Here is a 12,798-nt window from a genome sequence, read left to right on the forward strand (position 1 = left end):
GCTGAAAGCCTTACAATACAGAATACAGTGACTAGGGTGTAATATAAATGAAAAAAATGATGATCATAGTAATGTAAATAATAGGATAAGGCTTTCAAACCCACCTCTCTTAGTGCCAAGCTGTTCCCCACAGTCTACTGATCATGATCTTTGTGTCAGCGGTAAACACAAGTCAGTGTCATAGGAAGTCTTTCTCTGTTCGCATCCTCTGCTGTGTTCTCTACAGCCATGGTAATTAAATGCTCTCTCTCTCTCTCTCTCTCTCTCTCTCTTTCCCATTCCTTTGTTGTTCAGCAGAAAAATATATTTTACAGATAATTTCCTGTTTTTAAATGTTTGACATTGATTTTCACAGAATTTGTTGATAGTGGAGCTGCCACCACTGACACCCCAACTGCCTGACACCCCAGCTGCCTGACACCCCAACTGCATGACACCCCAGCTGTGTGACACCCCAAATTCCTGACACCCCAACTTCCTGACACCCCATCTTCCTGGCCTGCCCTTTAGATACACCTTTACTGTGTAATTTGAGTAATACTTTATTATCTGTGTAATAAAGTCTTCATGTAAGGAGTAATGTAATGTAATCTAATGTAAGAGTCTTCATTGTACATTGCAGTACAAACCCTGAATAAATACATCCAGGGACAACAATCACTTGTGTATTATGTGTAATTATGTGTTAACAGTTTGTAAAACTGTTACTCAGATCATAAAGAAGAAATATTTGTCCATTTTTTAAAAGTTCGTACATGTTCTTAATTTTCTGTCCTTTTGAGTAATGAACCAGTATTTTATAGGATTGGTTTCCATTGATAAGAGCTACAAGATGCATTTACAGCATTTGCTCGTTCATCATTAGTAACTGCCTGGTCAAGGCCATGGTGGTTATTTAGCTACTTGTTTGTTTATATTTCGAGAAATAGACCCAAATATTATTGGTGATGCTATAAAATATAACAAAATGTAATAGCATGAGCAAGATTTCCCACCTAATTCTAGCTGAGATAACGTAGTGTGCACAGGCAGGTAAATGCCACCAATGGTACAGAGAAAGTAAAAGTCCCAAATGCAAGATTCTAGCATGCTTGGTTTCTTTTATTACAAAAACATCCATAGGTAATCTAGCTACATGAACATGTCTACTTGACACAATAACTAAGCTAGACAAAACATGATAAGACATAAGATAACATGAACCTGGTGCTCACATGTTTGACAAACCCGGAGCTCACATGGCTAACATAACAGGGCATAACAATGAACTCATTCGGCTAGACATGGCATGGTTATCCTACACATGCTTACACATACCAAATTCCACTCCAAGGTACACATCTAAAAGAGCTGATTCCTAAAAAGGTTTAAGTATCATAAGGTAATATGTTTAGGACTCTAAACGTATAAACTTGATTCAATTATAAATATGGGAACGGCAGCAGGACATTAAGCGTCACCACAAACAAAGGGTCTACGTGACTGTGATTACCATTTAAAGTGACCATTTGGTTGATAACAACTGTAACAATACCAAGCCAAGGTATACGTGTAAGGACTCTGCCCGGACTCTGGCCACGTGCACTTGTTTATGTTTCTCGTCACGTGTCTGCCCCGCCTTCGTCTGCTCCTCCCTGCCATCACACCTGATCCTTATTGTTCTCATTGTCTTGTGTATTTAACTGTGCCGCGTTGCTTTGGGCAGCGCGGCATCTACTGTGATTTGTCCTGTCTAGTCTGCGTCCTGTTTCATGTTTTCAGTTATTAAACCCTATTTTGATTTATGCTATCCTGCGTTTGGGTCCGCTCTGTTTCCCGTCGTTACAGAAGATGCCGCCACATGAGGACCCAGCGGGATAGCAGCAACCTGGACCGGCTGACTGAGAGTACTTTTTTTGTGTTTTGTTTTGTTTTGTTTTTTTTTCCCCCTGGACTTGGCTCGTTTGGCGACGTGGGTCCGCATTTTTTCGGTGAGGGACGCCGCCTCGCTTTCGGTTTTTCCGCGGGGGGCGCCGCCTCACTTCCTGGTTGCGGACCATGTCGCCAGCCCAAGGTTTGTTCTGTTTTTCAGTGTCCTGTGACATCGCCCCGCACTTTCCGGTAGGGGGGCGTCGCTTCACTTTTGGTTTCTGTGGAGGACGTCGCCCCACTTCCTGTCCGCGGGGGGTGTCGCAGGCCTGCGTTTTTTCCTGTTTTTGGACTTCCCTGTTCTGTGGAGGATTTATTTTTCTTCTCCCTCCCTTTCCTGGACTCCGGGGGTGGATCTGGCCGGGGTGCATCGGTGGACGTCGCTCGGCCCTTCAGCTCGGCTGTGGACGTCGCTCGGCCCTTCAGCTCGGCTGTGGACGTCGCTCGGCCCTTCAGCTCGGCTGTGGACGTCGCTCGGCCCTTCAGTTCGGCTGTGGACGTCACTCGGCCCTTCAGCTCGGCTGTGGACGTCGCTCGGCCCTCTCTGGCTGCGCCGCCGTGTGCCTTGCTCCCCCCACCTGCCTCGCCGTGTGCCTTGCTCCCCCCACCTGCCTCGCCATGTGCCTTGCTCCCCCCACCTGCCTCGCTGTGTGCCTTGCTCCCCCCACCTGCCTCGCCGTGTGCCTTGCTCCCCCCACCTGCCTCGCCGTGTGCCTTGCTCCCCCCTCCCGGACCCGTCGGGACTGCCTGGACGGATTGGCACGTCGGGAGCCGCGCCTTGGGGGCGGGCCTCTGTAAGGACTCTGCCCGGACTCTGGCCACGTGCACTTGTTTATGTTTCTCGTCACGTGTCTGCCCCGCCTTCGTCTGCTCCTCCCTGCCATCACACCTGATCCTTATTGTTCTCATTGTCTTGTGTATTTAACTGTGCCGCGTTGCTTTGGGCAGCGCGGCATCTACTGTGATTTGTCCTGTCTAGTCTGCGTCCTGTTTCATGTTTTCAGTTATTAAACCCTATTTTGATTTATGCTATCCTGCGTTTGGGTCCGCTCTGTTTCCCGTCGTTACAATACGTGACCGTGATTAACATTTAAAGACATCTGGCTAAATAAGGTGTGACCCAGCCATTTTGGAGACACTCAGTTCTTATGCTCAATACACATTCAAAGCAGAACCTCATTTAATCTACAAAGAGGAAAACAGCATAAAATGCGTGAGCAGGATTTGCTCTGGGTTCTTATTGACTCCGATGAACCCGATGAACGTCATGCATTTTGTCACTGCTATGCTGGAATAAACTTCTTGTTCTTCATTAAGATCTTCACCATCATCATCTTATTTTTACACAACACTTTTATTTCTTACAAAACCATCTACTATCCTCAAACCTAGCCTAGCTAGACTAGCCTACAACCAGAGTACCCTTTAACAGTTCATCAATGGATCGCCCAAAAATTAATACCAAATAATTAAATAAATGGGGTGGGCAGGACAGAAATCGTCCATCATAATGTCCATGGCTGGGCCATAGCCGGAGGAAGTCCATAGCAGACAAAAGTTCTGGGGTCAAGGAGGGAAGCTTACTCCGCTTGGTTCGCAGAGCAGCGTCCTCAACGAGTGATGAAGCCCCACTTCCAATAGGGCTATGAAAAATGTCCCCACTGAGCCAATATGTGGAGCAATGTCCCCGACTGAACCTAAAGTGGAGGCATCCCTATGGAGACAGGAACAAGGGGTCGACCTCCTCCACCTGATGAAAAAGCAGAGCAGTGCAAATATGCCCCAACCAGGTGAATGATCAGATGTCCTTGCGAAATCCACAGCTTTTTACACTGAAAAAAATATGTTGAATTTAATTTTATTACGTCAAGGGGTTGCACGAAATAAATTTATCTAAAATCCAGATATATTATTTAAGTTGGTTGTACGTTTATTTTTTAAGTAATTTCAGATTAAATTATATTCATAATTTTAGCTAAACTATTTTAAGTAGAATTTTTTTTATGTTCAGTACACTAAAATTAATTATGTGTGTGGCGGGAGCGGTGTGGTGCGTTGGGAGGGACAAGTGAGAGCCATACACCTAAGCACACAACCCAAGTTTATCCATTTGTAACCAATTCGACTACGCCACCCGGGAGGGTTAAACCCAGGAAATAGAAGTAAACCCGTGTTTGTTATCAGATCACACAAGTTCGATTCTCTTAAAAATAAGTGTAGGCAAGAAACGTGGGCATCATAAAAGTACAACGTTTATTGAAAACTGGCAATTTAACCAAATGCGGATAGATAAGTTCACGAGGATCAATTCACCGCTCAGGATACGCAGCCCTCAAATAACCCGCTGTTAAACTGAAGTACAAGGACTGCACATTACTCATGCCACCCGACCCGCTAAGAGTGCAATAAACGAGCCATTAGTGCAACGAGTAAAGATAAAAAATGAATTAGCCAACGCTACATGCTAACAGCACATACCTGAAACCGCTATAGTAACAGAAAAATCGTATCTCGTTCGTCCGGTCACATGTGCAACCAGATCAATTTAATGGTTTAATTTATACATACTAAAATTAATTTCAATCCAATAGTTTTTAAATCGCTTGTTTCTTAACTTTCATTAATATTCAGAAAAATAAAGCAAACCCAATATTTTCAACTCTTTACTTTTCTGATCCAAGACATTACAGTGCCAGTAATGTAACTCAGTAGTCACCATTTCTCAAATTGCTTTCTTATAAAAAATGCCCTAGTCATCCATTAACATAAAATACATTGTACCATTCGTAACAAAAACAAAACAAATGAACCAGAATAGCTGGAAGACAGCAAACACTGAGGAACTTGTGTGAGATTACATTAAACAGAACAAAAAATACTATACTAATAATACGATAGTACCAGAACCGTCCACAGAAACATGTGACATGAAACATGTGACTTAAATGTCCACTGAAACTTAAGCTCTTAGAATAATGATGTTCACAAGAGCGGCTGAAGAAATCCTACAGTCCAGCAATGATTTTGTTCTTTAGTCCAAGGACTTTGGGGGAAAGCCTTTCTCCATCCATTTTCAAGAGCACTTTTTGAATGAATACATAGAAGTATTTCAGCTCTTTGGGGTAAGCCATGTTCAGTACATAGATGACTCCCAGCATCATTGCACATGCTTGGGCTACAGATCCAATGTTGTAAGTAAGTAAGTAAGTAAGTAAAGTTTATTTATATAGCACATTTATCACAGCAGAGCTGACCAAAGTGCTGAACAAAGTCAAAAACTAAACATAAAATAAACAAAACAGATGATACAATAAAACAATAGAACATAGACAAAATCCAATTAAAATGCCTGGGAATAAAAATATGTTTTCAACTTCACTTTAAAGGTTGTACTGGAAGGTGCAAGGCGAATGTCCAGTAGAAGTTGGTTCCAGAGACGGGGGGCCGCAATAAAAAAAAGCCCTATCACTCTTCGTTTTTAATCGTGAACGAGGGACAACCAAGAGAGCTCTATCAGAAGATCTTAGAGATCTGGTGGATGAAGAAGGAATAAGATGATCTGTGAGATAAGATGGGGCTTGACCATTAAGAGCTTTAAAAACAAACAACAAAATTTTAAATTGAATTCTAAAATAGACAGGAAGCCAATGAAGAGAGGCTAAAATTGGTGTAATGTGATCTGTTTTCTTTGCCCCGGTCAAGAGTCTCGCAGCTGCATTGTGTACCATCTGTAAGCGTGCAATGGATGACTGAGGAAGACCCATATATAATGAATTACAGTAGTCAAGGCGGGAGGTGATAAAAGCATGAATGACTTTCTCCAGGTCATTAAAAGTTAAAAAAGATTTCAGTCTCGAGATGATCCGTAACTGATAAAAACTGTTCTTGACAACTGTATTAATTTGCTTAGTTAAGCAAAGTTCAGAGTCCAGAATGACACCAAGATTCCTAACCTGGGAGGAGACTGAGGGGAAATGCTTGCCAAGCTCGTTTATAAGACCATTTCTCAACTTAGGGGGGCCAAAGACGATTACTTCCGTTTTATTTTCATTTAGTTGAAGAAAGCTATTGGACAGCCATTTCTTGATGTCCACAAGGCAGGCCAATAAGGGTTGAATGGTATCACCAGCTTTCAATGGTATGTACAACTGGGTAGCATCAGCATATACATGAAATGAAACATTGTGTCTCCTAATAATGTCCCCCAAAGCATATATAAATTAAAAAGAAGTGGCCCTAAAATGGATCCTTGAGGCACTCCACAGGTAATAGGAGCAACAGACGAAGAAAACTTACATAACTCAACAGAAAAAGACCTGTCTCTAAGATATGAGTTGAACCACTGCAAAGCAATACCTCCAAAACCAAACAGATTTTCTAACCGGCAGAGAAGAATATCATGATCAACTGTATCAAAAGCAGCTGTAAGATCAAGAAGCAGCAGAACTGAATTCTTACCACTATCCACTGCAAGCAAAATGTCATTGAATACTTTAAGCAACGCAGACTCAGTGCTATGATGAGCAGAGAAACCAGATTGGAGAGGTTCTGTTAATTTAGCTGTATTCAAAAAGGAAATCAATTGTGAATATACAACTTTTTCTAAACGTTTTGATAAAAATGAAAGCTTAGAGACAGGCCGATAATTATCAAGGCAATTATTGTCCAAACCCTGTTTCTTAAGCAAAGGTTGAACTACAGCATGCTTAAAACATTTCGGGACAACCCCAGCACTTAGAGACAAGTTAATCAATGACTGAATGGAAGTACCAATTTCAGAAAAAGAGGCCTTAATAATCTCAGAAGGAATGACATCAAGTGAAGAGGCAGTTTTCTTCATCTTATTGACCAGATCACAGAGTTCCCTCAAAGAAACATTTTGAAAACAAGAAAAGGAAGCCGGACTTGCCAGCGAAAACAGTGACAGATCTGATGAGTGCAAGGTAAAAGAGGATCGAATAGCTAACACTTGATCTGAAAAAAAAAGCAAACATTTTTCACAGAGTTCAGTTGAGGGTTCCACATGAAACTGACAACCTGGATTTATTATTGAATTAATCGTGGAAAACAGAATTCTAGGTCTATGAGAGTGTTTATTAATCAAATCTGAAAAATACTTAGCCCTAGCTGATGTTGCAGCTTTCTGAAAGTTAAGCAAACATTCTTTGAAAAAATCACGAGACACAGGCAACAAATCCTGTTTCCATTTCCTCTCCGCTTGACGACATGCCCGCCTGAGAGAGCGAGCATTATCGTCAAGCCAGTAATAAGATTTCTGTCTGGGTGACTTTAACTTAAAAGGTGCAATAGCATCTAAAATATTAGAACAAGATGTATAATGAAGAGAAGTCAGTTCATCAGGCCCAATGGAAGACTCAACAGCATTCAAAATAGATCCTTCAACAGCGTTAGCATGATAGATTTCACTAAACTGAGGAGAAATAGATGAATTAATACAACGAGAGTAACGGCCCAGATGCTTTTCCATAACTGCAGAATTCTCAGCATGGACATTAAAAACAAGTGATCAGAGAAGGAGACATCTTCTATGGTTACATCTTCTACAGCAACACCATTTGACAAAATAAGGTCCAGTGTGTGACCATGGATATGAGTTGCTCAATTTATATGTTGCATAAAACCAAAAGATTCCAAAATATTACCAAATTCACTGACCAAGGGTCGACCTGGGCAGCACACATGTATAATAAAAATCGGCCAATAATAACAGCTGATCATATGATGGCATGATAAGAGTTACAAATTCACAAAACTCTCGTATAAAAGCACTTTCAACATTAGGTGGCCTATAAATAAGCGCACAGAACACTGCAGTGGAATCAAACTCAAGCACAATACATTGTAACTCAAATGATAAGATGCTGTTCATAGACTTTAGTTCAGCATTCAATACAATCATCCCTCAGCACCTGATTGGGAAGCTGAGCCTGCTGGGACTAAACACCTCCCTCTGCAACTGGATCCTGGACTTCCTGACTGGGAGACCTCAGTCAGTCCGGATCGGGAACAGCATCTCCAGCACCACCACACTGAACACTGGAGCTCCTCAAGGCTCAGTCCACTGCTGTTCACTCTGCTGACTCACAACTGTGCAGCAACGCACAGATCGAATCATATTATCAAGTTTGCCGATGACACGACCGTGGTGGGTCTCATCAACAAGAACGACGAGTCAGCATACAGGGAGGAGGTGCAACAACTAACTGCCTGGTGTAGAGCCAACAACCTTTCTCTGAATGTGGATAAAACTAAAGAGATGGTTGTGGACTTCAGGAGAGCACAGAGTGACTACTCTCCGCTGAACATCGACGGATCATCTGTAGAGATCGTCAAGAGCACCAAATTTCTTGGTGTTCATCTAGCGGAGAACCTCACCTGGTCACTCAACACCAGCGCCATCACCAGGAAAGCCCAGCAGCGTCTCTACTTCCTACGAAGGCTGAGAAAGGCACATCTCCCTCCCCCCATCCTGACCATGTTCTACAGAGGGACCATTGAGAGCATCCTGAGCAGCTGCATCACTGTCTGGTTCGGGAACTGCACCATCTCAGATCGCAAGACCCTGCAGCGTATTGTGAGGACAGCGGAGAAGATCATTGGGGTCTCTCTTCCCTCTATCACAGACACTTACACCACACGCTGCATCCGCAAAGCCAACAGCATTGTGGATGACCCCACACACCCCTCACACACACTCTTCACCCTCCTGCCATCTGGAAAAAGGTACCGAAGCATTCGGGCCCTCACGACCAGACTGTGTAACAGTTTCTTCCCACAAGCCATCAGACTTCTCAATAACTGAACTGTACTGCACTGAGCACAACATACACACACATCATCTGTATGGACTGCATAGACCCTCACAAAACTCACACACTGACACATCATACTGTTTACATGCTGCTTACAATCCAGCAAACTGTTTAATGCTTTTGCACACCTTTTCTGCTGTTTCATTTCAGCCGTTTTTGCACATATTGTACAATATCTCAGCCATTTAGCACATACTATATAATATTTCAGACATTTGCTGTTTTTTGCACAATTCTATATATTATCCCATGGACCTGCTGCTAAGAAACTGTGTTCATTCTAATGTTACTGCACAAAGTATAGTTTGAACATTCAGTATTCACATACATGTATTGTCTTGTAACTTTGTGTCTGCACTGTCTCTTGTCCTGCACTGTCTTTTGTCCTGCACTGTCTTGTCTGTCTTGTTTGTCTTGTCCTGCACTGTTTGCACCAGGTTGCACAGTTGCACTTTATGTGGCTAAGACTACTTACAAGTCTTTAGCCCTGTCTTTGTTTTATGTAGCACCTTGATCCTGGAGAAACGTTGACTCATTTCACTATGTACTGCAACAGCTATATATGGTTGAAATGACAATAAAAGCTTCTTGACTTGACTTGACTTGATACATAACTCCCAACAGAAACGGGACGTATGTTAAGGGTTTGTTTAAAGACCATGGCAACCCCACCACCCTTGCCAGTACATCGTGGTGTACTAATAAAACAACAGCCCGGCGGACACAGTTCTTCAAAAACTGACGACTCACCGGCAGAGGCCCACGTCTCCGTCAGGAAAAGGATATCCAAGTTGCGTCTAGTATAAAAGTCATTTAAAATATAAGTCTTGTTGCACACGGACCTAGCATTGACTAAGGCCATGTTAAGATGAGACTGTAGTTCCGGGTTCCGATCCAGCCGAACAAAATCCAGTTGGCAAAGATTTAAACGTTCCACTCCTCTCCGGCTAAGTCGTAAACGTGGCAAAGCGGAGGTAGAAGAATCACCAAAAACTGGAAGATGAAAAGCATGTAAATAATCCCAAGAGCGTCGCGCCAGATTATGCCCCTCCAAATATGGTGTATCCAGGGAAAGCTGGGTTGAGAATTTTAAGGTGGAAGCAATCACCCGTCTAATTCTCACTCGAACACCGCCACGACAACCTCTCTTTCTGCGGCGTTTCCGCAGAGGATGAACACAGCAAGGTAACTGGTAAACGCACTCTGGCGCAGGTGGATTGGAAGAGGATTGAGAGCAAGAGTAGAGAACTGGGCTGTTTTCCAGGTAACCAGCTTCCATACAACACCATCCATCCATCCATCCATCCATCCATCTTCTACCGCTTATCTGGGGCCGGGTCGCGAGGGCAGCAGTCTGAGCAGGGACACCCAGACTTCTCTCTCCCCAGACACTTGCTCCAGCTCCTCTGGGGGAATACCGAGGCGTTCCCAGGCCAGCCGAGAGACATAGTCCCTCCAGCATGTCCCCGGGGCCTCCTCCCGGTTGCACATGCCCAGAACACCTCCCCAGGGAGGTGCCCGAGCCACCTCAGCTGACTCCTCTCGATGTGGAGGAGCAGCGGCTCTACACTGAGCTCCTACCGAGTGACCGAGCTCCTCACCCTATCTCTAAGGGAGCACCCAGCCACCCTGCGGCGGAAACTCATTTCGGCCGCATGTCTCCGGGATCTTGTCCTTTCGGTCATGATCCAAAGCTCATGACCATAGGTGAGGGTAGGTACGTAGATCGACTGGTAAATAGAGAGCTTTGCCTTGCAGCTCAGCTCTTTCTTCACCACCACAGACCGGTATATCGACCGCATCACTGCTGAAGATACACCGATCCGCCTGTCGATCTCCCGCTCCATACTTCCCTCACTCGTGAACAAGACCCCAAGACACTTAAACTCCTCCACTTGAGGCAGGAGCTTTCCACCAACCTGAAGGGGGCAAGCCACCCTTTTCCGGCTGAGAACCATGGCCTCGGACTTGGAGATGCTGATTCTCATAACCGCCGCTTCACACTCGGCTGCAAACCGTCCCAGTGCAAACCGTCCCATCTGCAAAAAGCAGAGACGAAATCCTGTGGTCCCCAAACCGGACTCCCTCTGGCCCCTGACTGTGCCTAGAAATCCTGTCCATATAAATAATGAACAGGACCGGTGACAAAGGGCAGCCCTGCCGGAGTCCAACATGCACCGGGAACAAGTCTGACTTACTGCCGGCAATGCGAACCAAACTCCTGCTCCGGTCATATAGGGACCGGACAGCCCTTAGCAGAGGGCCCCGGACCCCATACTCCCAGAGCACCCCCCATAGATCACCACGAGGGACACAGTCAAATGCCTTCTCCAGATCTACAAAGCACATGTGGACTGGTTGGGCAAACTCCCATGAACCCTCTAGCAACCTGGTGAGGGTATAGAGATGGTCCAGTGTTCCATGACCGGGACGAAACTCGCATTGTTCCTCCTATATCCAAGGTTCGACTATCGGCCGAATTCTCCTCTCCAGTACCCTGGCATAGACTTTTCCGGGGAGGCTGAGGTATGTGATCCCAAAGTAGTTGGAACACACCCTCAGGTCCCCCTTCTTAAACAGAGGGACCACCACCCCAGTCTGCCAGTCCAGAGGCACTGTCCCCAGCCGCCACGCGATGTTGCAGAGGCGTGTCAATCAAGACAGCCCCACAACATCCAGAGACTTGAGGTACTCAGGGCGGATCTCATCCACCCCCGGTGCCTTGGCACTGAGGAGCTTCTCAACCACCTCAGTGACCTCAGCTTGGGGAATCGATGAGTCCTCAACTGAGCCCTCTGCCTCTGCTTCCTCAGTAGAAGACATGTCGGTGGGGTTGAGGAGATCCTCAAAGTACTCCTTCCACCATCCTAGAATGTCCCCAGTCAAAGTCAGCAGATTCCCACTCCCACTGTAAACAGTGTGAGCAGGGCACTGCTTCCCCCTCATGAGGTGCCGGACGGTTTGCCAGAATTTCTTTGAGGCCAACCGATAGTCCTTCTCCATGGCCTCACCGAACTCCTCCCAGACCCAAGTTTTTGCCACTGCAACCACCTGGGCTGAAGCTTGCTTGGCCCTTCGGTACCTATCAGCTGCCTCCGGAGTCCCCCGAGCCAACCAGGCTCGATAGGACTCCTTCTTCAGCTTGACGGCATCCGTGACAGGCACCGGAGACCTTATGGCCACAGCTCCGTGCAGCCACGTCGACAATGGAGGTGGAGAACATGGTCCACTCAGACTCAATGTCTCCAACCTCCCTCGGGATCTGGTTGGAGGTGGGAGTTGAAGATCTCTCTGACCGGAGACTCTGCCAAACTTTCCCAGCGGACCCTCACAGTATGTTTGGGTCTGCCAAGTCTGTCCAACTTCCTCCCCGGCCATCGGATCCAACTCACCACCAGGTGGTGATCAGTTGACAGCTCTGCCCCTCTCTTTACCCGAGTGTCCAAGACATACGGCCAGAGGTCAGGTGAAACAACCACAAAGTCGATCATCGACTTCCGACCTAGGGTGTCCTGATGCCATGTGTACTGATGGACACCCTTATGCTTGCACATGGTGTTCGTTATGGACAAACTGTGACTAGCACAGAAGTCCAATAACAGAACACCACTCGGGTTCAGGTCGGGGGGGCTGTTCCTTCCAATCACGCCCTTCCAGGTGTCACTGTCGCTGCCCACATGAGTGTTGAAGTCCCCCAGTAGAACGACGGAGTCCCCGGTCGGAGCACTTTCCAGCACCCCTCCTAGAGACACCAAGAAGGTCGGGTACTCTACACTGCCATTTGGCCCGTAAGCACAAATAACAGTGAGAAACCTCTCCCCGACCCGAAGGCGCAGGGAAACGACCCTCTCGTTCACCGGGGTGAACTCCAACACATGGCTGCTGAGCTGGGGGGCTATGAGCAAGCCCACACCAGCCCGCCGCCTCTCACCGTGGGCAACTCCAGAGTAGTAGAGAGCCCAGCCTCTCTCAAGGAGTTGGGTTCCAGAGCCCAAGCCGTGCGTGGAGGCGAGCCCAACTATATCTAGTCGGTATCTCTCAACCTCCCGCACCAGCT

Source organism: Tachysurus vachellii, chromosome 10, assembly GCF_030014155.1.
Source record: "Tachysurus vachellii isolate PV-2020 chromosome 10, HZAU_Pvac_v1, whole genome shotgun sequence".
Taxonomy (NCBI): domain Eukaryota; kingdom Metazoa; phylum Chordata; class Actinopteri; order Siluriformes; family Bagridae; genus Tachysurus; species Tachysurus vachellii.